This window comes from Tamandua tetradactyla, chromosome 11 (genome assembly GCF_023851605.1).
Source record: "Tamandua tetradactyla isolate mTamTet1 chromosome 11, mTamTet1.pri, whole genome shotgun sequence".
In the NCBI taxonomy this organism is placed as follows: Eukaryota; Metazoa; Chordata; class Mammalia; order Pilosa; family Myrmecophagidae; genus Tamandua; species Tamandua tetradactyla.
This window is the reverse complement of record NC_135337.1, coordinates 102,536,103-102,560,910: the sequence shown is the minus strand read 5'-3', so window position 1 is coordinate 102,560,910 and position 24,808 is coordinate 102,536,103. Positions and strand designations below refer to the sequence as shown.

General features: G+C 37.2%; 2 long non-coding RNA genes and 1 pseudogene across 3 annotated transcripts in view; 1 reads left to right on the top strand and 2 right to left on the bottom strand.

Moving 5' to 3' along the window:
- LOC143650895 (uncharacterized) overlaps positions 1–24,808 on the top strand; it is a 78,103-nt gene that overhangs the window by 29,104 nt on the left and 24,191 nt on the right. Inside the window, exons 4-7 of one of the 2 annotated variants that reach the window (XR_013159758.1) lie at positions 3,893–3,935; positions 10,462–11,062; positions 17,122–17,219; positions 20,197–20,340. This is a non-coding gene — a long non-coding RNA (uncharacterized LOC143650895). Of the gene's footprint in view, positions 1–3,892; positions 3,936–10,461; positions 11,063–17,121; positions 17,220–20,196; positions 20,419–24,808 lie in introns of those variants that run through there. The other variant, XR_013159757.1, reaches the window with a different exon arrangement.
- The window catches only part of LOC143650896 (uncharacterized), a 47,136-nt gene that overhangs the window by 21,865 nt on the left and 463 nt on the right, over positions 1–24,808 (bottom strand). The window contains exon 2 of the long non-coding RNA XR_013159759.1: positions 15,117–15,167. This is a non-coding gene — a long non-coding RNA (uncharacterized LOC143650896). The remainder of the gene's footprint in view (positions 1–15,116; positions 15,168–24,808) is intronic.
- On the bottom strand, positions 6,411–6,895 carry LOC143650989 (PEST proteolytic signal-containing nuclear protein pseudogene; annotated as a pseudogene).

Below are 24,808 nucleotides of genomic sequence, written 5' to 3'. Positions count from 1 at the left end.
AAACTCCTTGAGCCAAGTTACATACTTAGAAACACCAAGGATCTCCCAAGCTAGTCCTAAAATGAAAGCTAAGATTAGCGTTTCCTTCACAAAACATATTTAATGATCAAAGCAAGGACAGACCCAGCTCAGGAACACAGTATTGGTGTGTGTACTGGTTTGCTAATGCTGCCAGAATGCACTATACCAGAAATGGAACAGCTTTTAAAAAGGGAATTTATTAAGTTGCAAGTTTATAGTCTAAAGCTATAAAATATCCAACCTAAGGCATCCAGAGAGATGTACCTTAACTCAAGAAAGGCCAGGGTCCAGAAGACCTCTCTCAGCTGGAAAAGCATTGTTTCAATATCTGCTTATTTTCTCCCCAGGCTTCTCATTTCAAAAGGCTTCTGTGGGGGCATTTTCTTACTTTTTCTCCAAAGGACTCTAAAGCTTTTTCCAAAATGATTCCCTTTTACAGTACTCCAGTAAACAACCCCACCTTGAGTGGATAAAGAGACATCTAAATGGAAACCACCTAATCAGAAGGTCCCCCACACAATTAGTCAGGCCATTTCTTCATGAAAACTACTTAATCAAAATGATCCCCCCAACAGTATTGAATGAATATTAAGAACATGACTTTTCTGGGGCACAACAGCTTCCATCTGGCACTGAGTGTTATGACTTATAGGCCAATGGGAACTGAGTCAGAGTTTAAGGTCTTGATTTGGTTTCTTCCTCTAGTGCTTAACTGAAAGTGAAGTACTGGGGAGTGAGGGGGGTAATGGAGCATGAACATCAGGCCCTGCCAAGAGTTTAATCAGCTCTGGCTCTGGCCCATAGGCGTCATCCCTTTCTTGTGAGTAGAGTTAACACAGATTTTTTCCCAGGTGCCAATTCCATCTAAAAGCTGTGAAAAGAAGTAGATTTTAGAAGATTTTTACTGAGGAAGCCATAGTATATGTGAATTCCCTGCACAGAAACTCTGCCTATCATTGAAGGGCCCCAGTGCCAGAAGCTTTCACAGACCTAATATTCTTGCAAGACTTCAGCCCAACTGAGAAGCAAATGCTATTCAAAGTCTTATATTTTTTCTAGATTTGTTTTCTTTTTTAATTTAAAAAATCACAGTAAAATATGCAAATAAAATTTACTATCAATTATACTTTATACATTACCATGTTTTTTGTACCTTCACCGACACCTAGTTCCAGAGCACTTTAATTACCTCAAAGGAAACCCCATAATCATTACAATCATTCCCCATTTTGAGTTTTTTTAAAAGCAGGGGATTTTAGGAGATGATTTGGACAAATGAATCATAGTTAATTTGCCCAAACTGGACAGTTTTCTCCTGCTTTCGCCTATGTTAGTGTTCTGGCCAAGACCAAATCCATGCAGAGCATGGTTTTGTGGCTGCTGTGAGACCAAAAGGCACACAGGCATGGGGACATACAGGGGTTTACTGGGACTTATGAACAGAAGTATTTCTGTGGTGGTGACCACGTGGAAGTTTAGCATCTGCAAGTGTTGGTTGGAGTACAAGGATTAATATATAATTTCAGAACAAAGACATTCCATATAGTATGAGGACTTAGGGTCTCTAGTATAATCATTAAAGGGGCTTAAAACCTAATGTTTTACAAAGATTAGTGTTTGAGATTAAGATACAATGTCATTTTTACATCTGTGGTTTCATTGTTCCCCTCTGGGGAGATTGTTTACTTTTTAGACCTTTGTCCTTGGCTAAAGCAGGTTTGTTATGGGCCTTTAAGGAGGGGAGCCAAGCTCTGGGAAGTAACAGCCAGTTATCTCAGTTAAGTCCCCAGATATTTGTCAGTCCTTAGGAGTATATGGCCACATGTCCTTGAGCTATGGTTAATTCATAGGTTAATGTCCCAGTGAAAGTAACTGCAAGTAATCTTAGCACAGCCTTGCAGTCATAATTCCACTTCTAACTCTTAATGTGTGTACACTTTGGAAAAATATCTTTTCTGGACTTGTGACCCAATTCCTCAAAAATATGTACAGAGGAAAGAAAGTTCACACTCTTTTGCATCTAGCTAGGTCAATGTAAAAACTTAGTCTTCTGCATTTCAACCTAAACTGCCTTACACAGGAACCAAGTAACACATACATTTATGTTTTCTGTTTTCCAATATGGGCAGCTCTTCATTGGCTTTCAGAGTCAAAATAAAAGTGTGGAAAATCTCTCCTCAATTCCAACTCCCTCTAATAAACATTTAAAAGCTCAATATTATCCTAAAAAATATAAAAGTACAACATTAAGACTACACAACTAAACTTAGTCTACATATAGGTGGCCCTAAGAGTCACCTCTGGAGGACCTCTTTTGTTGCTGATATGTGGCCTCACTGTCTCTAAACCCAACTCTGCAAGTGAAATCATTGCCTCCCCTCCACCAACATGGGACATGACATCCAGAGATGAATGTTTTACTGACAGCATGGGAGATGACTTCCAGGGATGAGTCTAGCCCTGGCACCATGAGATCAACAATGTCATCTTGATCAAAAGGGGGGAAATAAGTGTAACAAATAAGCTATCAGCGGCTCAGAGAGTTCAAACAGAGTCAAGAGAATTCTCTGGAGGTCACTCTTATGCAAGCTTCAGTTAGACATTGCTACCTATCATAACTTGCCAAACCCCAACTAAAACCATTCCAGTCAATCCTAAAAAACATCTCAGGCAATATCTAAGATTCTACAAAGGTCCCATGCACTAGAGGAACTTTCCCGAAACTTACAACCTCCAGATGGGTCTCTGGACCAGATAAGTTCCCTTAAAGGATCAGCCTTTCCAGAATATCAGCTAGTTTCATCTCCTGACCCCTTATTAATCAAAGTCCTTCCAACATGAAAAAGTTAGAATGAGCACAGCCCAAATACCCCTAAGGAGAGGCAGAAAGATCAGTGGTGATTGTGGAGTTATACAGAGAAGATAGGATTTAACAAATGAGTAGATTGCTGAATCATTATATTGATATTTTAGTCTCCAGTATCTAAGAGAAGCTAGAAATAAAATCCTAAAAATGAGGAATTGTAACCCATACCAAACTCTGAAATCTGTTCTACAACCAATTGTTGTGCTGTGCTTTGAAATTTATTGCTTTTATGCTTATATGTCATTTTTCACAAAAAATAAAAAAGTGATAAAAATATATATATATTCCTTCCAGCCTCCAAAGTTTTGGGGTAACTAGAAAGAAAAATCTTAGATGATGGTATGGTAGCCCATGACAGATCTCTCATAAAACTACTTTTTGGAGAGTACTTTGGAAACTTGCTTTTTTCTTTCTTTGCTCTGTATATATATTATATAATTTAAAAGTTTTTAAAAATACTTTCAAATAATCATCCTCAAGTGCCCTCTTTCTGTGGGGACCCCATTAGAGTTCTTAGACACACCCTCAGAAGAATATCCACCACCTTTTAAGCCCAAACCCACCCCTCTGGCTCTGTAATAAGCAATGAGGTCTGTCTGGGTAGAGCGAGCCTTTTCCTCATAAATAACTCATTACCTCTCCATGGCTTGAGGTTGGCTTGCCTCACTGGACTTATGAAAAATATGCAAAGTGGCATGAGCATTGGATAACACACCCTTGGACCCTCCCTTTCATGCATGTTTTCAATACCGTTCTGGCTTCTAGTCTGGTTACTCTCAGGCCTTCACTGCTTTGTCTTTCTCACAGCTTCCCACTCTTCCATGGCCTTACCCTGTGCTCCAGGGCCAGAGGGATCCAGACTGGGCTCTCCAGGAGGCCCCCAGTGACATGTTTGCATGTGGGGAGGCTGGGGCTGGACCCATGTACACACCTGGGCATGGGGGCATGGGGCTACTCAAGGGGCCCATGGGCCTTGCCTCACATTGATGTCTGCTCTCTCTGCAGGTCTTTTTGAGGATGTGCCAAGTTGTGAGGTGGGGAGATCAAGGTGAGACTCCAAGGGCCAAGTCAGGGCTAGAGACTAAAGGAACATTGGGGTCACTACTAATCAAGGTGTCCCAGAAGAGCTTGAGGGCAGTGTAGGGTGGCATTGGGGAGGGGGGTTAGGGCTCAGAGTCATCCTGGATCAATGTGGAAAGGGGTGTTAGAAGTCCAGAGAGTGGAGGTTTCCAGGTCTTGAGGGCACTTCCAACTTTTCCCCTGGAAAAAAGTAGGCCTGGACTGCTTTATTTTAGAGTTTGACAAATTTATTGGTATTCCAGTAAATATATTTCTCTCAGTCATTTCTCCTATCTTGACCTTAGGTCAATATTTCATTTGGTTCAAGAAAAAATATATAGTAGAGGGATAGTTTTTATTTTAACATAAACAATAGAATGCATGAAAATGGAAAGTCTGTTTATATTAAAGTTAAATCCACAAATCCTGATAAAATTAAATCATGTAAGAGCTAAATGTTCTATCAATATTTCCATTGTTTTAATGGGGCCTATTCTCACCTTACATCGAAGTGAATGGAGTGCTAGAGATATGCAACATTCAGGCTGCCTCTCTAGAATTAATAATTCCTTATTAAAAGAGATCAGTGAGCAGTTACAACCAATAAAAAAGTACGAAGCTACCTCCAAATTTAACATTGTAGGAAACTTTAAGGAAACCATTATACTGAATGTTTGCTTTTTTGTGACTATGCTTTTAAGATGCATTTAACTGTCAAATTAAGAAATGTTCATATATAATACAAAAATATTGAAAACAAAACCAAATCCTACAACACAGAGAACTAACAATGCATAAGTGGCCAGAAATTTCATGGAATATGCTTAAGGATGCATTTTTGTTCTTTCTATTTCACCCAAATATGATTTTGAGAGGCTTTTGGTAAATCTATATACACTTAAAATAAGCAATATTACTCTATTAATTAGTTCCATTCAAACTGGATTTCACAGTTAGTAGCTGTTCTAGTCTGCAAGCTGCCAGAATGCAATATACCAGAAATACAATGGCTTTTAAAAAGGGAAATTTATGAAGTTGCAAGTTTACAGTTCTAGGGCCATGAAAATGTCCAAATTAAAGCAAGGCTATGAAAATATCCAGTCTAAGGCAACCAGTGAAAGATACCTTGGTTCAAGAAGGCCAGTGATGTTCAGGTTTTCTCTCTCAACTGGAAAGGCACATGGCAAACATGGTGACATCTGATAGCTATCTCTCCAGGTTTCTGGTTTCATGAAGCTCCCTCAGGGGCATATTCCTTCTTCATCTCTAAAGGTCCCTCTGAGGATTCTGTGGCTTTTTCCAAAATGGTTCCCTCTTAAATGGCTCCAGTAACCAACCCCACCTTGAGTGGGAGTAGACACACACTACTTGGAAACCATCTAATCAAAAGTTGCCACCCAGAATTTGGTGGGTCACATCTCCATGGAAACAATAAAAAAGATACTACTCAGCAATATTGAATGAGGATTAAGTGATATGGCTTCTCTGGGGAACACAATAGATTCAAATTGACACAGTAATGTAAATGCTTTGACAAAGAACAGAAAGTGTGTCCTCTTATTATCACTCTTCATATAATGCTGCCCTTTTAAAGGTAAAAATAGCCATATATTTAAGCAATATGTATATTTATATTTTTGATGGTGGTTTGTATTTTAAAAGAAGCAGCTTATTTATGATTTACTTCAAGTTTTGGTGGAGATGCTTACAGGAACTAGCTAATAACAAAAACAAACAGAAGTACATTGAAAATACTTTTTTTTACATTGATAGCAAATGGTTATTATCTGAAGACTAATGAAGGTAAAAAAATTAAGTAAATGAGCAATTTCAAATACTCAAGTTTATGTAACATTTCAAAAAATGTTTATTTTAAAATAAGCGTTTCAGTCTGTATCCATTGAAGGTAATGCAATATCTCGTTTATGATCGATCACCTGAAGGAAGACAATTTTACCCATAGGAAAAAAAGGTATATTTTAAATGTATCTAAATTTATTTTCAGTCAATAGTCTAGTAATATTCTCCTCTCAATACAGTGCTCCCTTTCTATAAATGTGTTCCTGGGAGCCAGGCAGTTTAGGTAAGAAGGAGAAAAGAGAACAATTGCTTGTATTTTGAACCAAGTTAAAATAGACAATAACTTGTTTCTCTCTTAATGTACTAATAATTGTGTCAAGAAATGCAATTCTTAAAAAGCATACCATTTCTTATTTCTTTATTATCTGTAGCCATTGGAAACCAATCACATGAAACTACAAAATTAGCAAATGTCTTGAAATCTGTATGTAAAACACAAAATACCTCTAATTTCAAGCTCTCATTTATTAATGTATGAATCAATCTTTTAAAAAGGCAGCCCCAAAGATCATCTTATACTATTTTTGATAAAGGAAACCATTTCTTTTAACTATACACCCACCCCACACCCTCACAGCAAGATCTCAAATCACAACATTTAATTTTACTGGTCATAGATATTTCCAAGTTAAGATTTTATATTTCACCCTCGTAGCTTCTGGTTATCAGAAAACCCATGCTTTCCCTTGGTGAAGGAGTTTGGTCTTGCTGATGTTGGTGTATCCTTCCAATATTCTTCATCCTCATCTCCGCTTCTGAAGGCATTTCCTCTGGCTCACTGTCTTCATCTTCATTAAAACTGCTACTCCTAAACCATTTCTTTAGGTTGTTATCCAAGATGAACTGATATAGTTGATGCTTTCTTTGTCATCTGATTACCTATGGCAAATCCAAACTTGGAGATTTTATGTAGGCTTTGTTGGGAAGTTTAATCTTCTTCATCAGCTGATTGCTTCTCTCTCCTGCAAATGGAACTTTCCCCTCCATTATTGGAAGAAACACTGTCTGTTTTCATGTTTTTACTGCTTCTTCTTCAGGTCCTACAATGGTTCCAGCTCACTGCAGCTTCTCTGGCTTCTTCCATTCCATCATTTCCCTGCCACCTGGACACAATTTTCCATTATTTTAAACATCAACCTGTAATTATGTAAACAAAGCATGAACATGTTCTCCTCTTTACACTGTCCCTATTCGCCATCTGTTCCACATTAGAATTACTGCAAGAAATATCACTGTGGCAAAGAAAGGCATTTCATAATAATAAAAGATTCAATACCTGAGGAAAATGTGAGCATTGTAAATATCGGCACACTTCACAATTAAGCCTCTGTATAGATGAAGTAAAAATTGACACCCATCTCTAAGATAACCAGGTAAACAAGGAGATTGCAAGGTTATTTTCTTCTAATCTCCTCCAACTCAGTTCCCCCCACTTTATGCAGCTGAGGTGACAACTTTAATTATATGTTTACTTTTTGTTTTACACAGAGCATGTTCTCTTTCTGAATATTCAGCCATATATACACCAATTTTATATAAGTTTATGGTTTACAGTGGATGAGTAATGAGAATTTTTTAATGGAGACATGAATTAATAAATGGCATTCCAGTCAGAGATGGAGAAGCAAGAGAGCATCATATATTTTTAGTATTGTTAAAAACTGTGCCAAATCCCTTCAGTATATTTTTCCAAACTGAGTTTTAGATATGTTAATAGATATTCTGTGAAAAACAGGAGGTTGGTACCAAAACATTACCTTCTCTCTTCCTTCATTGGATATTCTCAATGACTTTTACAGTGTTTAAATCTGTTATCCCCCTTTTGTAAGCTTATTTGACAAGAATTTTATTAATATCTTGATCAATAAAATAATATATCAGTATCCTGTTTGGGATACCTACCTTAGCACTGACCTCTAGTGCTAAGGTCGTTTTGAGTGGATAATGAGTGATAAATCTGGAGAGGTGGCTTATGGCCAGTGCACAAGATTACTGGTATAAAATGCTGAGGAATTTGAACTTTACTGTGCAGGCTATATTAACTGTTTAAAGAACTCAGACAAAGGAGTTATATTGTCTCATGTGTGTTTTATAAATATGACAGCAGCAGTGTAGAGGATGTACTGGGGGGCAGCCAGACAAGACATGGAGGAACTAGAGGGAAACTTATGGCAATGATCTAGGTTATAAGTGACAAAGTCTTGCAGTAAATGTATGTAAGGAAGAATGGGGAGGAGGGGTGAGATTAAGGAAACTTATTTAGTAAGTACAATTGAATTATATTCCTGATTAATTGCATCAAAGAGTGACAGGGTGGAATGTATCATGGAGAACTTCCAACTTCTGAATGACTATTAAGCAGGTGGCGGTGACATTCATCTTAACAAGGAAAGGGGAGCAAAACACTGGGAGAAGTGCTTTAGTTTAAGGACCCCATGAGAAACCAATTGGAAATACAGATGTGGGTCTGAGGAGAGTGTTCTGGGATTCATGTGCAAAGTTGGAGGTAATGGCAAATTGATTTGGAGTCATAGGTTTTGTGGTTGTCATGTAGAAAGCATTTGTAGAGTGAGAGTGAAGTGGGAAAAAGATGGAACCATGGATAACATCAACATGTAAGGGGTAAAAAGAAAGAGGACACTGAGAAAGAAGAAGCAGAGAGATAGAGAAACCAAAGGGAAGATATGGAGAAGCCAAATTTCCTGCTAAGTCAGAAAAAAGATGAAGAATGATAAAGAATAGTGGCTATTGCATTTGAAAACTTTAATATAATTGGTAATCTTAGGAGAGCAGTTTCAATAGAGTGGCTGCCTGGTGTGTTGCAAGATCACTGTAGGTTGAATAAAAGATTAGGAAATTTGGACAGGTAATGTACATGATTCTTCTAAGATGCCTAGCTCTGAAAGGAGAGAGGACAGTACTTAGAATGGTGGGACCCATGAAGGAAGATGTTCTCTTAGTGTTGGGTGAGACTTAAAGAGAGGGGATAGCATACTTTTGTATAAAGGAGAAGCCAGAGAAAGGGAGAAAGTGACATCAGGGAGGTCTGAGCATGTTTCTTAGAAGGCAGGATGAGAAGTGACATAGGCAAGGTCAAATGTGTAGGGCTAGCAATATTTTCTTACATTAGTCTCTTGTCTATCAATCAGTAAATTTCCCTAAGACACAATATTTAGGATAGATTCAGTAACTTGGGTAGAGACATCTTCTTGCCAGTTTGTATATTTCCTATCATGGTAGGTTAGATATAAGTAGGTGTTCATTTGTCCACAAACAAGCCTTGCTCATCCTGCTGCTTCTGTCATGCTCCAACTTCATCATAATCTTATTATCCAAGGCCCTTTGCATGAAGAGTTTCTGTGAATAAAACCCATATTTTTTGTGTCCTACCAAGGCCCCATGTGCCATCTTCCTAACTCTCCAGTTACATACTCATACACTCTGCTCTACCCTCCCTTTTATTCCTTGAGCTCCTAAAGTGATTTTTCCTTCTGAACATTTGTCCTTTCTATTCTGCCATGAATGCTGTACCATTAACACTTTGCTTGGCCAATTCCTCATTCTTCAGTTCTCAACCTGACTGTCACATCATCTCACATAAAATAGATGCATCTCATTTATATCTTATCCTTTATGAGTGATCATAATTGCCTTTTTAAATCTTTAAATATCCAAGTGGAATAATGCTATAGCTTCTTGTTTGAAACCAGGTCTGCTGGGATAAAACACCATAGAGTTGGCCATGATTTACAAAATGCCAAGAAATTTTAAGTGCACAGGATTCCAGATTGTGAATTGAGTAAGAGAAAAGGAAACAAGATTTATTGCCATGCTCTTTCAGGGATAGTTGTGCTGATTTGAAACTATTATGTATTCCCAGAAAAGCCATGTTCCTTTAATCCAATTTTGTTATTGCAGATCTGCTGTGTGTGGGACCTATTGATTAGGTAGTTTCCATGGAGATATGACTCACTGAATTCAAGGGAGTCTTAATCCTTTCTGGAGTCATTTATGAAAGAGAGCCATTTAAAACCAGAGCTAATACAGACAGTAGAGAGATAAAAATCAAGTGATGGACACAGGGACAGAGACACCCCAGGTATGCTAAGAGTGGATCCAAAGGAATCAGAGAGATATCCCCAGAGGAGCAAGAAAGGACCTGCAGATGCTCAGAGAGAAAACCAGTGGAATCAGAAACTGAAAGCAGTGCAACCAGGAGAAGACCAGAAAATACATGCCACATGTCTTCCCAAATGACAGTTGTTCTAGACATTATCAGCCTTTCTCAAGTGAAGGTATCCACTTCTTGATGCCTTAGTTTGGACATTTTCATGGCCTCAGAACTGTAAATTTGTAACCAAAGAAATCTCCTCTGTAAAAGCCAAAAAATTTCTGGTATATTGTATGCTGGCAGCTTTAACAACTGGAATAATACTATTGAGCAAGGCCAAGACCTCATAATGATAAAACGCCTGAAATTCAGATATTGACTTTATCTCCAAGTGAGACTATATTTCCATTAGTGTTGTTTGTTAATATATCATTTAATGAGTCTTTAGAGTCTATCTTTAAATATTTAAAGTCAGCCTTTAAAGACTCACTTTAAATATTTAAAGAGTATAATATAACCCTTCTTTGGGGAGTTGTATATATAGGTTCTGCACACCCTTGGGTTCCACCGCTACCAGGAATCTGGAAGGAAATGGCAACTTCAAGTGGAGGGGTTTGTACAGCTGAGATTTCAGACTTGACTGTCAGTACTCTATAATTCTGGGCATGGGCCATGACTGGGACCACAGGGATCTGGACCCAGGGATGGACCACAACAGGATCTAAGTTGAGCGTTCATTGCACAGAATATTTAACACCAGGCTGGTGAGTTTGGGTAAAACCACAGGCTAGATGGGATGGCCCCTAGGGCAGAGCTTTCCAAAGAAGGAGAAGCTGGGGAAACAAGGGTTATTTTGTAAGGGATGGTGTCTATAGTAAGCCCATGGCTGGAAAGCTGACCGTGATCAAACACAACCATGTCAATCTGTAGGCTACGGTGTTTCTGGGATATCAGGGTGGTGCCCATTATACCATGGACCTCACCCATTTAAGTAACCATAGGGTACACAGGTATGGACATATCTCCCAAACATAAACTGTTAGTGTTTATCATTTTAAAGTTGGTATTTTGCAGAAAAAGAAACACTCCTGTGTGGCAGAGGAAATTCCATCAGGAAAGTCACAAGGAACCCACAGTCTTTATGGGTGAGTTAACTCTTTCTTCCATTTCCCTGGTGTGGAATTTGAGAATGTATTTGACTTCTGGATTTAGCCATCCTTGAGCTCTGGGAGTCCAGCAAGAACAGCCCCATGGTCAGGCCACTTCACCCCAAGTTAAATGCCCTCCATCCTGTTTTTCATGTCTAACCTCCACAGCTCTCACTGTGTGATACTGGACTTTCATGGTTGGCTGTGAGGCTCTTTACAGCCTCTGGATGCATCCTGGATCTAGCCAGTGAGAAAAGGAGGAAATATTTCCTTCTTTTGCATCTTGTATTTCTAACTATTGCAACATCCAACACCTGAGATTTCTGGATTTGAATGAGGTATAGATGATGACATGGATATTAGGCTAGATGGATGCTTACACTGCCTCTGCCCCACTTGCCCTAAGACAGCAGGAGTCTGAGACTTAAGGGCTTTCAGAAGCACCCAGCCTGCTGCAGGCATGGGAAATGTCCCAGCCTTACCATGGAGTGAATGAATTTCTAGGCAGATTTAAACAATCTTAGTTATTGGGATGTTCTTTGGTAAATAGATACTTATAGGAGTGTACTTTGTAAAGAAGGAATGTTTACACCTGAATTTGTGGTCTTTCAGATTCAACAATGGTAAGTGGTTTGGGGTGGGTCTGCTATAGGGGACAGATCACCTGACAAGGTATCTGTCAGCTGGGCTGGGTTTCCTAACTTACTTCCCTGATCTGGGCATGTGGTGCATTTCTGCAAAGCTTAGATCCCTTCATTGTGACAGTTGGCATTAATAGTGTTTAATTTTCTTGTGGGCATATGTTTAGTTTTTAATTAATCAGAATCAAAATAATTTAAACTCCCTTAAGATAGGTCATCATCTCCCTCACCAACCAACGTAGTCCCACTGCTTAGAATAGTGTCTGGCATGTAGTGGGACCTCAAGATACAGTGCTTGAAAGGACAAAGCATTTTAAAGGTAAATTTAGGAAGTTTAATTAGAGTAATTGCTTCTAAAGGTTTTGTTTTTGTTTTCCAAAAAAAAGAAAAACGCAATCATGAGACTAAGACTACCATAAACAAGAAAACTGCTAGGGATATTTTCAATTAAAACATAATAGTGAGACAGTATCTAATTCCAGAGAGTTCAATGAATTAGAATTATTCATAACAACTAAACTAATCAAATATATATTTGTAAAGTACTATCCTAAAAATTATAGCAATAACACAGTTCAATAAGAACATCAATTGTTGTATCCATTAAAAGATAGCAGACAAACTAAAATGAAAATATCAAAATTAATTTTGAAGAGCAAAAGCCAAGGCTAATGTCTTCTCGTAGATTTGATGGTCAGGCTTTAGAGGCTATAAAAAATTTATACACTTAGGCTCCTGAAGGATGCAGCTGGAACATTAGGGGCAAAACAGCCACCTGGGAACAAATGGAGTTTCAACTCTACATTTGACAATTTTATCCTTTTGTAATCATTTGACTTTCTTAGTTCACTGATCTTTCTCTCAGTGGTCACTTTTTCTAGGTCCTTTTCTTGAACTTTCTTCTCATAATATTTAATCTCATTGTAGTAGAAGGTAGTGATTCTTTCTAATTCTTTGTCCACATTTTAGGCCATATTCTTGCAGAGGTTGCACTTCTGATATGTGAAGTTCAAGTCTCTATACACTTTACAAAGTTTCTTTTCCATTTCTGAGAAGTAAGATTCTTCCTCAATTGAATTTTTCTCATTCCATCATATGATTTTGTTGGATCTCAGTATATATTTGAAATTTCATCTGAAGTCTGTCAATCTCATTTTCCAGTTCTGAATTTGCAGACTGCAATAATGTTTGTTCATTTTGAAGACCCTTTGTTTGCTCTGTAATCTCTTCACTCATGTGCCTTTGTTCACATAGTTTCTTAAGTATTTCTTGTTTTTCTCCTTCCAGCCTTTTAGAGGAAAGATTTAAGTGCACAGTATCAATGAGTTTGCTCACATCATCTGCCAATTGATACAACAGGGGATCTCTATTTTCTGAGTTGCTATTGTAGTTTATTCCAGTTACCCTTATCTGTGCAAGCCTCTCTAAATAGAACAGGCAAGTTTATGATCTTAGCACAGTGTCATACAGAGATTGTTTCTGTCACTCCTTATCCTGCAGAGCTCATTTCAGTCTTGCATTGGGGTGTTCACAGTTTTATTTGTTCTTTCAGTTCTTCCATGTTTCGCTACCATCTTGCTATTTCTTGGGCAGTCACTTGTAGATTTTCCAGAAGATAAATGCTTTCAATCATACCATCCATTGTTTCCTAATGAAGTAGATCTCCAATTATCTGAGATGCTGTAATGGTATTTCTTGCAAGAGTCATTTGAGATTGGAGGAAGTCACCTTCCTTCTAGTGTAACTGAGATGGTTCTTGAAGGCAAGCCATTATCATTCCATGAGATAAAAGTTTAGGGGTCTTGCTTTGATTTTCTTTTTCCAGAAGGTCTCCTGTAATGTTGAGTGAAGAGCTGAATAGATTTTTATTGAATGCTTCCAAACACAGAGTCTGTTATATGAGTGAACTGGCCTCCACCACAGGGAACTCAAGGGTTTCATAGACAAGTGTCAGCAGATCAGTCTTCTCATGGTCTTCTTGGGGTTCTTCAACATAGGTGGAAATAATTCTGGTGAAATTTTTCCCCCTTACAGTGTTTTGACAATTTGCTATAAGAACCATCATAGCAATACATATCAGGATCTCACAGGAAGACTCTAAGATACCTGAGAATTGTCTCATGCTTTTAGATGTCAAAAACAAAGCACCAAAAAGCTGCTAAATGATAACCTGGAGAGACACTTTGGTGGCCATGCAGGTCATCCATGGTTCCAGAGCCCACCATAACTCTGCCTCTGAGTACCAGCATCCTGTTAGCCACAACTGACTCTCAAGAATGCTGTGGATGGTACTGTCTCCCTACAAGCATGTGCATAACAACTAGAAAATACTGTTAGTTGGCAGGGGAAGGGGGAGGCCAGCAAGATTCTATAAACAGGGTGCTCTAACTTTCCCTCTTCCTCTGTACAATTAGAAAGTGGTGTTAATTATACAGGGCATTAAGGAAAGATGAAATGGCTGATGGTAGCCAAAGAAGACCAGTCTATGAGCTCTGTCCCCACCCTGGCCTATGGCCAACCTAGAGGATTAGACAAGGCCATGCCCTCACCCCTTCCCTGCACAGGAGCATGTCGGCATAATTATGGGACTCCCGTGTCCTTGTACTGACCTAACTTGCCTTCTGCCCTTGGGAAGTATGATCCTGCCTACAAAGGTTACAGGGATCTCTCTCCCCTCAAGTATCTCTTTTCCTTGGTGTTTATTCAAGACAGGCAGGGGCAAACGACTGTGGGGCTCTCATCAAGAGTACCAATGAGCAGATTTGTATGTCAACCATAAAATCTCTGGGGAAATCTGCTAGAACCAAAAAAATCTTAAATTTTCATGCATTTTTTTGTGAACCAATGTTTTCTCCCCTCCCATCCATGTCTTCCTAGAAAAGGGGAGGTGATGGGGTAGCCTGATGACCAGGCTACTTCCCTCGTGTTGTCCTGCTATCCTCAGCACAAGCCTCCCAGTATGGCCTGTAGAAGTGACCTGCAGAGTGGTAGCAGTCCTTCTTTGCAGTTGACTTTGACGTCTTTTATTTCACAAAACACATGCCAATCTTCTAGTGTCTCTCTGACAGGCTCATGGTTCAAAATTATTTCTAGTGAATCATCTTATATTCTTTAATGCAGTTTTAAAATATTCCCATTATATACACCAGGATGTTTCTCAATGAGTTCCCTAATGTATCACCTTTATCCATTTATTCATTCATTCATCACAAACTTTGGAGTGTTTCCCATAGGTCAGGAATAGTATTAGATATTGGGGATACTTTTTATCGAAACAGCAATGATCCTGACAAAATCTAATGTTATTTCTCTTTATCAAGCTGCCAGCCTTACTCCTCTTTAGATATCAAAAACAAAGCACCAAAAAGCTGCTCAATGATAACCTGGAGAGACACTTTTGGTGCCATTACCTGCTTTCTCCCCTGTCCTAGCTTCAAACCATTTTCATCTGTGTGACTGCCCTGAAAAGCAAACAATATTGCAGGGAGACAAAGGTAAAAAGGCAACTTCAGACAATAATAATTGTAAATATCAAACTCTCACCCAATGTCTCCCCCAGTGTCTCACCTGGCTATCCAGGCACATGAGAGGCTACTGAATGGGTATTTTCTCATCTCCCTCCTCTCTCCTGCACTTTCATAATAGGACTGTCTTTTTCCATAAACCAGTTGTTTCAATATGTTCAAAAATGGTGTGAAATATATTCCTTTATATATAACTCTTGGGCCTTGTCTATAATAACCAGAATTTTAGAGAGTGACAAATGGAACAGCCTAACTAGAATAGCATTAAAAAAGACCCAATTATAATGTAGTGTATAATAAATAAGCCTACAGAAATGTTTTAATAAACAAAGTATATATATAACAGAGTTTTATTGATAACATATTATTCTGGATTATTTATTTTGTCATAAATATTATTCATAAAACAATAAGATGAATTAACAGCGGGATTTAATAACAGTAGGAATATTTTACAAACATTATGTGTTTTGAAAAGTACAGCAATGCCATTTAGTAAATTTTAATCCTAGAATAGCTGCAGATTTACAGAAAATTGTCCAGAACATGTAGACATTATCATGTAACCAAGATCCAGTTTTTCTCTTATAATTTTTTGTCTTCCCTGCTCCATCTGTTGCAATTTATGTGCCAGTACTGATTTTTTTATTATCTACAGTCTATTCTTTCAACATATTTCCTTAGTTTCAACTTCTTCTATTCCACATTTCATCCCGGTACCACCTTGTACTTAGTCCACATGTCTACTTAAACTAGCCTTGACTTTGAGAGTTTCTCAGACACATCCTTGTTAATGATGCTTCACAGTATTCAGGAGTACTTACTTGTCAGGAATTTTGTGAATGTCCACCAATTGAACTTTACCTGTTTTTTCTCATGATTATGCTGTGATGTTTCTTTGAGGAAGATCTCAGTGCTAAAATACCTTTCCCATCACGCCCTATGAAGGGTTAATACTCTCGAGATGACTTATCACTGTTGTTGTTTAACTTCATCACCTGGCTGAAGTTTTATTTGTCAGGTTTCTCCAAGAGAAAATGACTCCTTTCCCCCTGACCTCCTGTATATACTTTCTGAAAGGAAGTCACTATACATTGCCACTCTCAAGGAGTGGGGACTTATGTTTCAACTCGTTGATGAATATCTATATCAATAAACTGAAAATTTTTTGAGTGGTGTGGTGGTTTAAAGAGGTATGTAACCTAGAAAAGTATATTCTTAAATTAAGCCGTCCTTGCTGTTGTGAACCCATTGTAAGTAGCTGTTTCTGATGGCTACTTCATTTAAATTATGACTCACCTCATTCTTGATGGGTCTGAATCCTCCTAGTAGAGTCTTTATAAACAGAATGCATACAAAGAAAGAAGGAGAAAGCCATAGAAACCAGGAGCTGAAATCAGTGAAACATGGAAGAGAAGGGAGAGACCAGTAGGTGCTGCCATATTTCTTGTCATGTGGTCTTTGGGAAGAAAGTATCACCTTGATGACACCTTAATTTGGAATTTCTTTTAGCCTCAAAGCCATAAATTAGTAAGTTCCCATTGTTTAAGCCAACTCATTTCATGGAATCTGCTTAGTCACTTTAGGAAAGTCAAATACAGAGGATATTTCTATTCTTCTCCATGCACTTATCAAAGGAATCATTTAAATCAGTCTGATCCCTGCATATTCCTGTTTGTACTTTGGGTTACAATGTCAATTGCTCATGATTTATTTTCATGCTAAAATTGTCCCAGTTTTGTCCACTGGGAGACATTTCAGGTGGCTCCTGTTATACACATATTTGTAAATGTGTGTAAGTATATGTGTGTTTTGGCATTGCTTTCTTAATTCCTTACTTTTTTGGCTCTAGAATGTTCTCCAAGACTGTCTTGTGTATTTCCTTCCTCAGACCTTGTATTAGCCATTACTGGAGGATGAACTGGTTCCTTTTATTGGAGAGGGGCATTAAAATTCTATATCTGCATCGATTTCCAAAGGTGATGATAGGTATGTACTTTAAATATAATTACAATTGCTGAATTTTTTGTGTGAATGTTGATTAACGGGGTAGTTTTAGGTAGTGTATGTTACTAGAAGGACTGTATAACATATTGAACCCTGTGGTGGTTGATGACTATGGTGAATAGTACAAATATAAGAGTATTCTTTCATGAACTATACAAATGTACTCAGTAGTACAAGGGTAGTTTATGGGAGAAATACACATAATTCAAACTATCAGCTATAGTTAGTAATATTTTGTATTCTTTAAACATTAATAAATCTATAGAAACAGAATTAAATTAGTTGCTATGTAGGTCTGGGGAAAGGAAGAAGGATTGACAGGTGACTGCTAAGGGGTATGGGTTTTTTTGGAGTATACAACATGTTTTAAACTTGATTGTGGTGAGGAATGCACAACCCTGCAATTATACTAAAAATCATTGATTTTACACCTTGGATGAATTGAATAGTATGTGAATATACTGCAATAAAATTGCTTCTAAAAATCTTAGCTCTGGGGCTCATCAGGGGCATCCCTGTATCTCCACTCTTTCATCTGGTAGTGCCAGGAAATTCATGTGGTTATACTAAGGTGTGTATGTACACCTAAGTACTATAAATATTTCTCTATGGCATAGTCCTGCACTAAGCTAATCTTGGATTCATACATATGTCCCCAGTCCTAATGCATTACCAAAATGATCACTCTAGATTTCTTTCATGATTTATCTCTAACTTTCCACTCCAATAGTGAGAAACAGATCTCCCACCATCTTCTATACATTGAGTAAATTGTTCAATTCATATATACTTGTATACCAGCTTCACCATTGTTAATAAAGACCCTCCCAGGCAAGAAATTTTTTAGAGTTCATTCCTTATTCACAGTTACATTTTGCCCATAGTCTTACAGATTTCACTTATTACAAAGTTACTTACATCCCTACATTTTCCCTTCCTACCTGTAGTAATTTTGCCTTATACATTTGTAATTCAGTTAGGTTCTTAAATTGCATTTGAATTAATCTACCACATATAATTTCTTTTAACTTACATTAAAATTACTCCTTGTGCTGTAAAATTCTACAGATTTTAGAGATTAATAGTGGCAGATATCCACCATTACATATTGTACAGAATACTTCACCTTTTCTATCCTCCACCATTCCATGATAAATCACTGGCAACCAGTAATCTTTTGACAATGTCTGTAATTTTGCCTCTTTCAGAATGCAATAGATGTAGCCTTATCATGTAGTATGTAGCCTTTTCTGATTTGCTTTGAGTTTGATATGTGTTCATATTTTTATGTGGTAGATAGTGATTTCCTTTTTATTGCTAAGTAGCATCCCAGGGCAGGATTTTATCACATTTGAATTTTCCATTCACCTTGTGAAAGACACCTTGTTTATTTTCCAGTTTCTTGTCATTATAATTAAAACTATATAAATATGTGTGATTTTTAAAAAATGTCATTAATTATCAAAGTTGATTAAATATTTTACAAATGTCAATGATGACTCACTTGCTGAGCTATCTCTGACTTTGTAAGAACTGCAAAAGGTTTTCCAAAGTGACTGTACCATTATGCATCCCCTACAGCAATGAATGAGAATCCCCATTGTTGTACATCATTGCTAGCCACTAGTATTTTCTGTTCTTTGGAGTTCAGCCATTCCAGTGGGTGTGCTGTTTCTCTCATTCTTTTCAGTTAGTTTTCTGTAATGACAAATGATGTTGAATACCTTTAATGTGTTTATTTGCCAACTGTATACCTAATTTGGTGAGGTGTTGGTTCAATCCATTATCCATTTTTAATTGAGTAATTTATTTTCTTATTGTTGATCTATAGTTTTTTGCATATTTTGATACAAATCCTGTTTAGATATGTATGGTTGACAGAACTTTCTCCCAGTGCAGGGCTGAGGTCTTTAACATTCTATTAGTGTCTTCCATGGAGTAGAATTTAAAAATTTTTAATGAAGTCCATTAGCACTTTTACCATTCATGATTTTCTCTTTAGGAGTTGCACATAAAAACTCATCAGTAAATCTAAGGCCCAGTAGATTTTCCCTACTGGTGTCTTCTAAAGTTTTTATAATTTTGCCTCTTTCACAAAAATCCAAAAACCACTTTGGGTGAATCTTTGTGTACCATATAAAGTTTATGTTTTTTTTAATATACATATGATCATACAGATCTTCCATCACCATTTGTTGAAAGGGTTATGCTCACTTGAATATATTTGCATGACTCTACAGGTAGACAGAACCCTTTTTCATTTTTCTGTGTGCCAAGTTCACACTCTCTTGATTTATGTAACTCTAATTATAAAACTTTTACTGAAGTATAGGAAATATGAAATGTGAGTTCTTCTTAAGCAATTTATATGCAAATATAAGATAAAAATCAGCTTGTCAATATCTACAAGATATCTTGATAGGATTTTTGTTGAAATTGTATTGACTCTAGAGATCAAAGTTGAGAACAATTTGTATCTTTAAAATATTTTATTAGTCCTCCATGGAAAAGGAATATTTCTGTATTTATGTAGATTTTGCTTCATGTCTTTCAAATTTTTCTTGGTATACAGGATTAAGTTTTTTTATATATTGTGTTAGGCTTAATCCAACAGAATCCATTGTATGTATATACTGTCCTAAATGCATTTATTTGTTTGTTTTATATTTAAATGTTCATTGCTGGGAAAGGAAATAAATTAACTTTTGTATGTTGATTTTGTGCCCTTTTTAAGTATCTCTGCATTCTTATCAATGCACTTGAAAGTTAGTGCCATTTTCTTTAACTTCCAAATTTATGGCACTTTGTAATATGAAAACCTAATTTCAGAAATACAGAGAGGTGTCTGAAAGGGGCAGAGTATCTAGCTAAACCATGTGCACCAAGCTTTCTTTGCTGCTTTACTGGCCCATAGAGGGTGACTGACCGGCTTTCTTTTCTTTTTTTCTTTTTCTGACAGGATGAGCTTCTGACCAGGAGTTCAAAGGCCTCCCTATAGGGCCATGTGGACTGTGGTGCTCTGTCCATACTGAAGTCAGATCTTCTTCCCATAGGGCTGATATGGAGGTGTTGTGGCTCTGAGACAACTTGGGAAGTATACCCAGTGAGTAAAATGTTCCTGTTCTTGGCCCCAATGCTGAACTGTGGATTTGCTGCCATTTTTCCTAGGTGATTATTCGTAGACAGGGGACAAAGAATTTTATGTTCTTCCCTATCCCATTTAATGTTTTTTTCTTCTTTACTTTCTCATGAAATATTTTAGCAAGACTTAGGCAAATTTGCATTCATTAAGGACTTTGACAGCTAGAAACCAAGGCATGCTCAAATATGTTTTATAGATTCAGGATTCTTTATTTTGAGAAATTCTGACTGATTCAGAGAGAGTCGGACTATATACACACTCATGATATACATATACAAAATTTGGGACCTTCTGGTTGGGTAAGTAGGGGTAGACTAGTGCCAGAGGAACCTGACATTGAAGCCAAGGAGAAAGGGGATTGGGTACCCCTCTTTACATGCTTCTATTACTTTTTCATAAATATATCAAATATCTTTATTAATCCTTGCTTTTTTAAAGAAATATTTATTTTGAAATTTAATATATAAATATAAAGAAAAGAAAGAAAAAGCAATAATTTTCAAAGTACTCTTCAACAACTAGCTACAGAACAGATTTCAGAGTTTGTTATGGGTTATCATTCCACTATTTCAGATTATTCCTTCATTGCTCCAAAACATTGGAGTCTAGAAGAAATATCAATATACTGGTTCAACAAACATAATCCTTTGTTAAGTCTTATTTTCTCTGTTATAACTCATCCTTCCACTTTGATTCTTTTCCAGATCTATAGGGATCTTTATGTAATGCCCATTCTGAATTTCACATTGAGAATGGGTGTCAACACTAAAAGATAGGGAGATGAAATTAGTTGATAAAATTGAATAGGCAGGTCCCTCTGGGTTTCTGGATTTATCTGGCCTAGTGCCTTCTGGAAATAATAGGTTTCAGGAAAGCACACTTAGTGGTTGAATCTTACAGACTCTCAGTTCCAGCCCTAAGTGTTCTTGAGAGTTAACAAGAGTGATGGTTGGAGTTTTGCAAACCATGGCAATTAGCACTATCTAATTGAAGCTTGCAGAAGATTAGCCTGCACAATAGCCTCCTCACTCTATTTGATCTCCCTTGACCATGGGTGCCTTATTTTTTACACTTCTTTTCTCACTTTTGGTCAGGAAGACATTGTCAATCCCATGGTGGCAGTCCAGTCTCATGCCCCACATTGTCAGGGAGGAATTTCTACCTGAATGTCACGTCTCACATGTGAGGGAGGGTAAAATTTTTCCTGCAGAGTTAGGCTTAGAGAGAGAGTGGCCACAACTGAGCAAAAAAAAGAGGTTCCCTGGAAGCAACTCTTAGGCCTCATTAGAAGTAACCTTAGCTTGTCTGCTACAGAAATAAGTTTAATAAAGGCAATCCTAAAAATCAAGAACTAGGCATATTTTCTTAGTAATCCTCAGTGGCTGAGATGGTACTAGAGTTTCCCAGAAGGGAAATTATATATATATATATATATATATATATATATATTCCTTCAGACCCTCAAGGGACTCTATCAATACTTGTTCCCTAGGTTTATTCAGTTGATTTTGTGCCTCCTGACACACTTCCTTTTAGTAGATGCACCATATTCCATCATATAAATGTATCACAGTTTGCCATGCTGCTTCTCAGTCATTGTACCCTTCAGCTCCCTCCCTCTATTGGGCATCATGGATAATGTCCAAAATAGGCAAATCATGTGTACAGTATCCTCACTAGGTTGTGCAATCAGCAGCATTCTCAACTTTAGACAACTCTCATTGCCCATAGAGGCAAAGAACTGACAAGTACAGCCTCATCAAATAAAATACCATCCCTTCTCACATGTCCCTTTCTCCAACTAGTTGCCATTGGTAGTGCTGTGGTACTGTTGATGTCTTTCTGTTAACTATTAGTCACAGTCTGTATTTTTAGTTTTCCCATTATACCCCTCTATTACTAACTCTTGTCAGTAATATCAAATCTTTGAAATAGTTCATTTCATAACTTATTTAAAATTGTAAGTGTAATCAATGGGATACATGGCACTATACATACCCTTTCAATTACATTCATCTTCATTATGGCAATGTTACATATAACCCCATTTTTAGTTACAATCACTTCTATTTGTTCCTGTAAAGTTTAGTCTACCTTCTTTGGGTAGCCTTTCCTCCATATCCAGATTCTTTGTATGTCTAAGTCTGCTGTATTCTTCAGTGTAATCTCTGAGATTAACTTTACCAAAGTCATAAAAGTAAAATCATGCAGAATCTGTTCTTTGTGTCTGATATTTCATGCAGAATTATGTCCTCATGGTTCAGCAATGTTTTCATATGATTTAGGGCCTCATTTCTTCTTACAGCTGCATAATATTCTGTCATATATATATATATATATACAACATAATTTTTATCCATTAATCTCTGATGGGCACTTGGATTGTTTCCATCTTTTGGCTGTAATGAATAGTGCTACTATGAACATGGGTGTGCAAATGTCTATGTCACTGCTTTCAACTATTCTGGGTATATACTGGGTATTGGTATTGCTGGGTGTTCTAGTTTGAAAGCTGATGGAATGTGATATACCTGAAATGAAATGGTTTTAAAAGGGGAATTTGTTACATTGTAAGTTTACAGTTCTAAGGCTGAGCAAATGTCCAAATTAAGGCATGACTATGAAATACCAAATCTAAGGCATCCAGGGAAAAATCATTGGTTCAGAAGGCCAATGATGTCCAGCATTTCTTGCTCAGTGGGAAAAGCACACGTGAGATCTGCTAGTTTTCTCTTCAGTGGCTTCCCCCAGGTGCTCTCTGTTCTGGTGTCTCACTCAGTTCTGGGGGCTCTCATGGTTCTCTTGACTCTAAAGTTTTTTCCAAAATGGTTCCCTTTTAAAGGGCTTCTGTAAGCAACCCCACCTTGAATTGGTGGAGACACAGCTCCATGGAAACCATGTAATCAAAAGTCATCCCCCACAAAAAAGTCATATCTCCATGGAAACAATCAAAAAGCTCCCACCCAGCAATACTGAATAAGGATGTAAAAACTTGGCTTTTCTGTGGTGCACAACAGATTCAAAATGGCATACTTGGTCATAGAGCAACTCAGTATTTAATTTTCTGAGAAATTACCAAACTGTTTTCCACTGTATCTACACCTGTAAAAGTTCCCACTAAGAATGAATGAGTGTTCCAATTTCTTCACATCCTTTCAAACATTTATATTTTGTTTGATAGCATCCATACTTATAGGTGGGAGGTGATATGGTCTTTTTAATTTACATTTCCCTTATAGCCAATGAAAATGAGCATCTTCTCATGTGTGTTATAGCCATTTGTATTTGCTATTTGAAAAGTGTCTATTTATATTCTCTTCTCATTTAAAAATCAAGTTGTTTTTTCTTTTGTTGTTGAGCTGTATAACTTGTTTGTATGTGCAGGATATCAAGTCTTTATACAAAATGTGGTTTCTGAGTATTTTCTCCCATTGAGTTGGCTGCCTCTATACTTTTTAAGCTAAGTCTTTTGAGGCACAGAAGCTTTTGACCTTAAGGAGTTCCCACTTGTCTGGCTTTTCATTCACTGTTTGTGCTGTAGGTGTAAAATTTAAGAAGCTGCCTCTTGTTCCTAGATCTTGGAGATGTTTCCCAACATTTTCCTCTAGAATTTTCATGGTACTGGCTCTTAAATTTAGACCTTTAATGCATTTTAATTAATTTTTGTGTAGGTTGTATACCCTTTTCATTCTTTTGGGTAACAAATTCCCTTTTAATTTGTTACTTGGCTATTGATATGCAATCCTCCTAGGCACATTTATTGAACGGACTATTCTGTCCCAGTTCAGTGGATTTGGAGGCCTTACTGAGAAGTCATAGATTTTGTAGTCTGTCTCCACATTTTTTATTCCATTTCATTGGTTGATACATCTAACTTTGTGCCAGTGCCATGCCATTTTGGCCACTGTGGATTTATATTAAGCTTTAAAGTAAGGAAGTGTTAGAGTTTCACTTCACCTTTTTTTAAAATATCTTTATCTATTCTGGATATCCTCCCCTAAAACCTAAATTTGATAACTAGCTTTCCCAAGTCTTCAAATTATGCTGTTGGGATTTTGATTGGTGTTGCATTATATCTGTAGATCAATTTGGGCAGTGCTTAATGATGTCTGTCAATGAGCCTGGAATGTCTTTCCATTTAGTTAGGTCATTTCTAATGTGTTTAATCAATGTTTTGTAGTTTTCTGTGTACAAGTCCTTGACATCCTGGTTAGTATTATTCCTAGGTACATGATTCTTTCAGTCACTATTTTGAATGGAACTTTTTCCTTACTTGTCTCCTCAGATAGGTCATTATTTGTGTATAGAAATATTACTGATTTTGTACCTAAATCTTGTATCTCACAACTTTGATGAATTTGTTTATTAGCTCTAATGGTTTCATCAGAGATTCCTCAGGGTGCTCAATGTATAGGATCATGTCATCTGC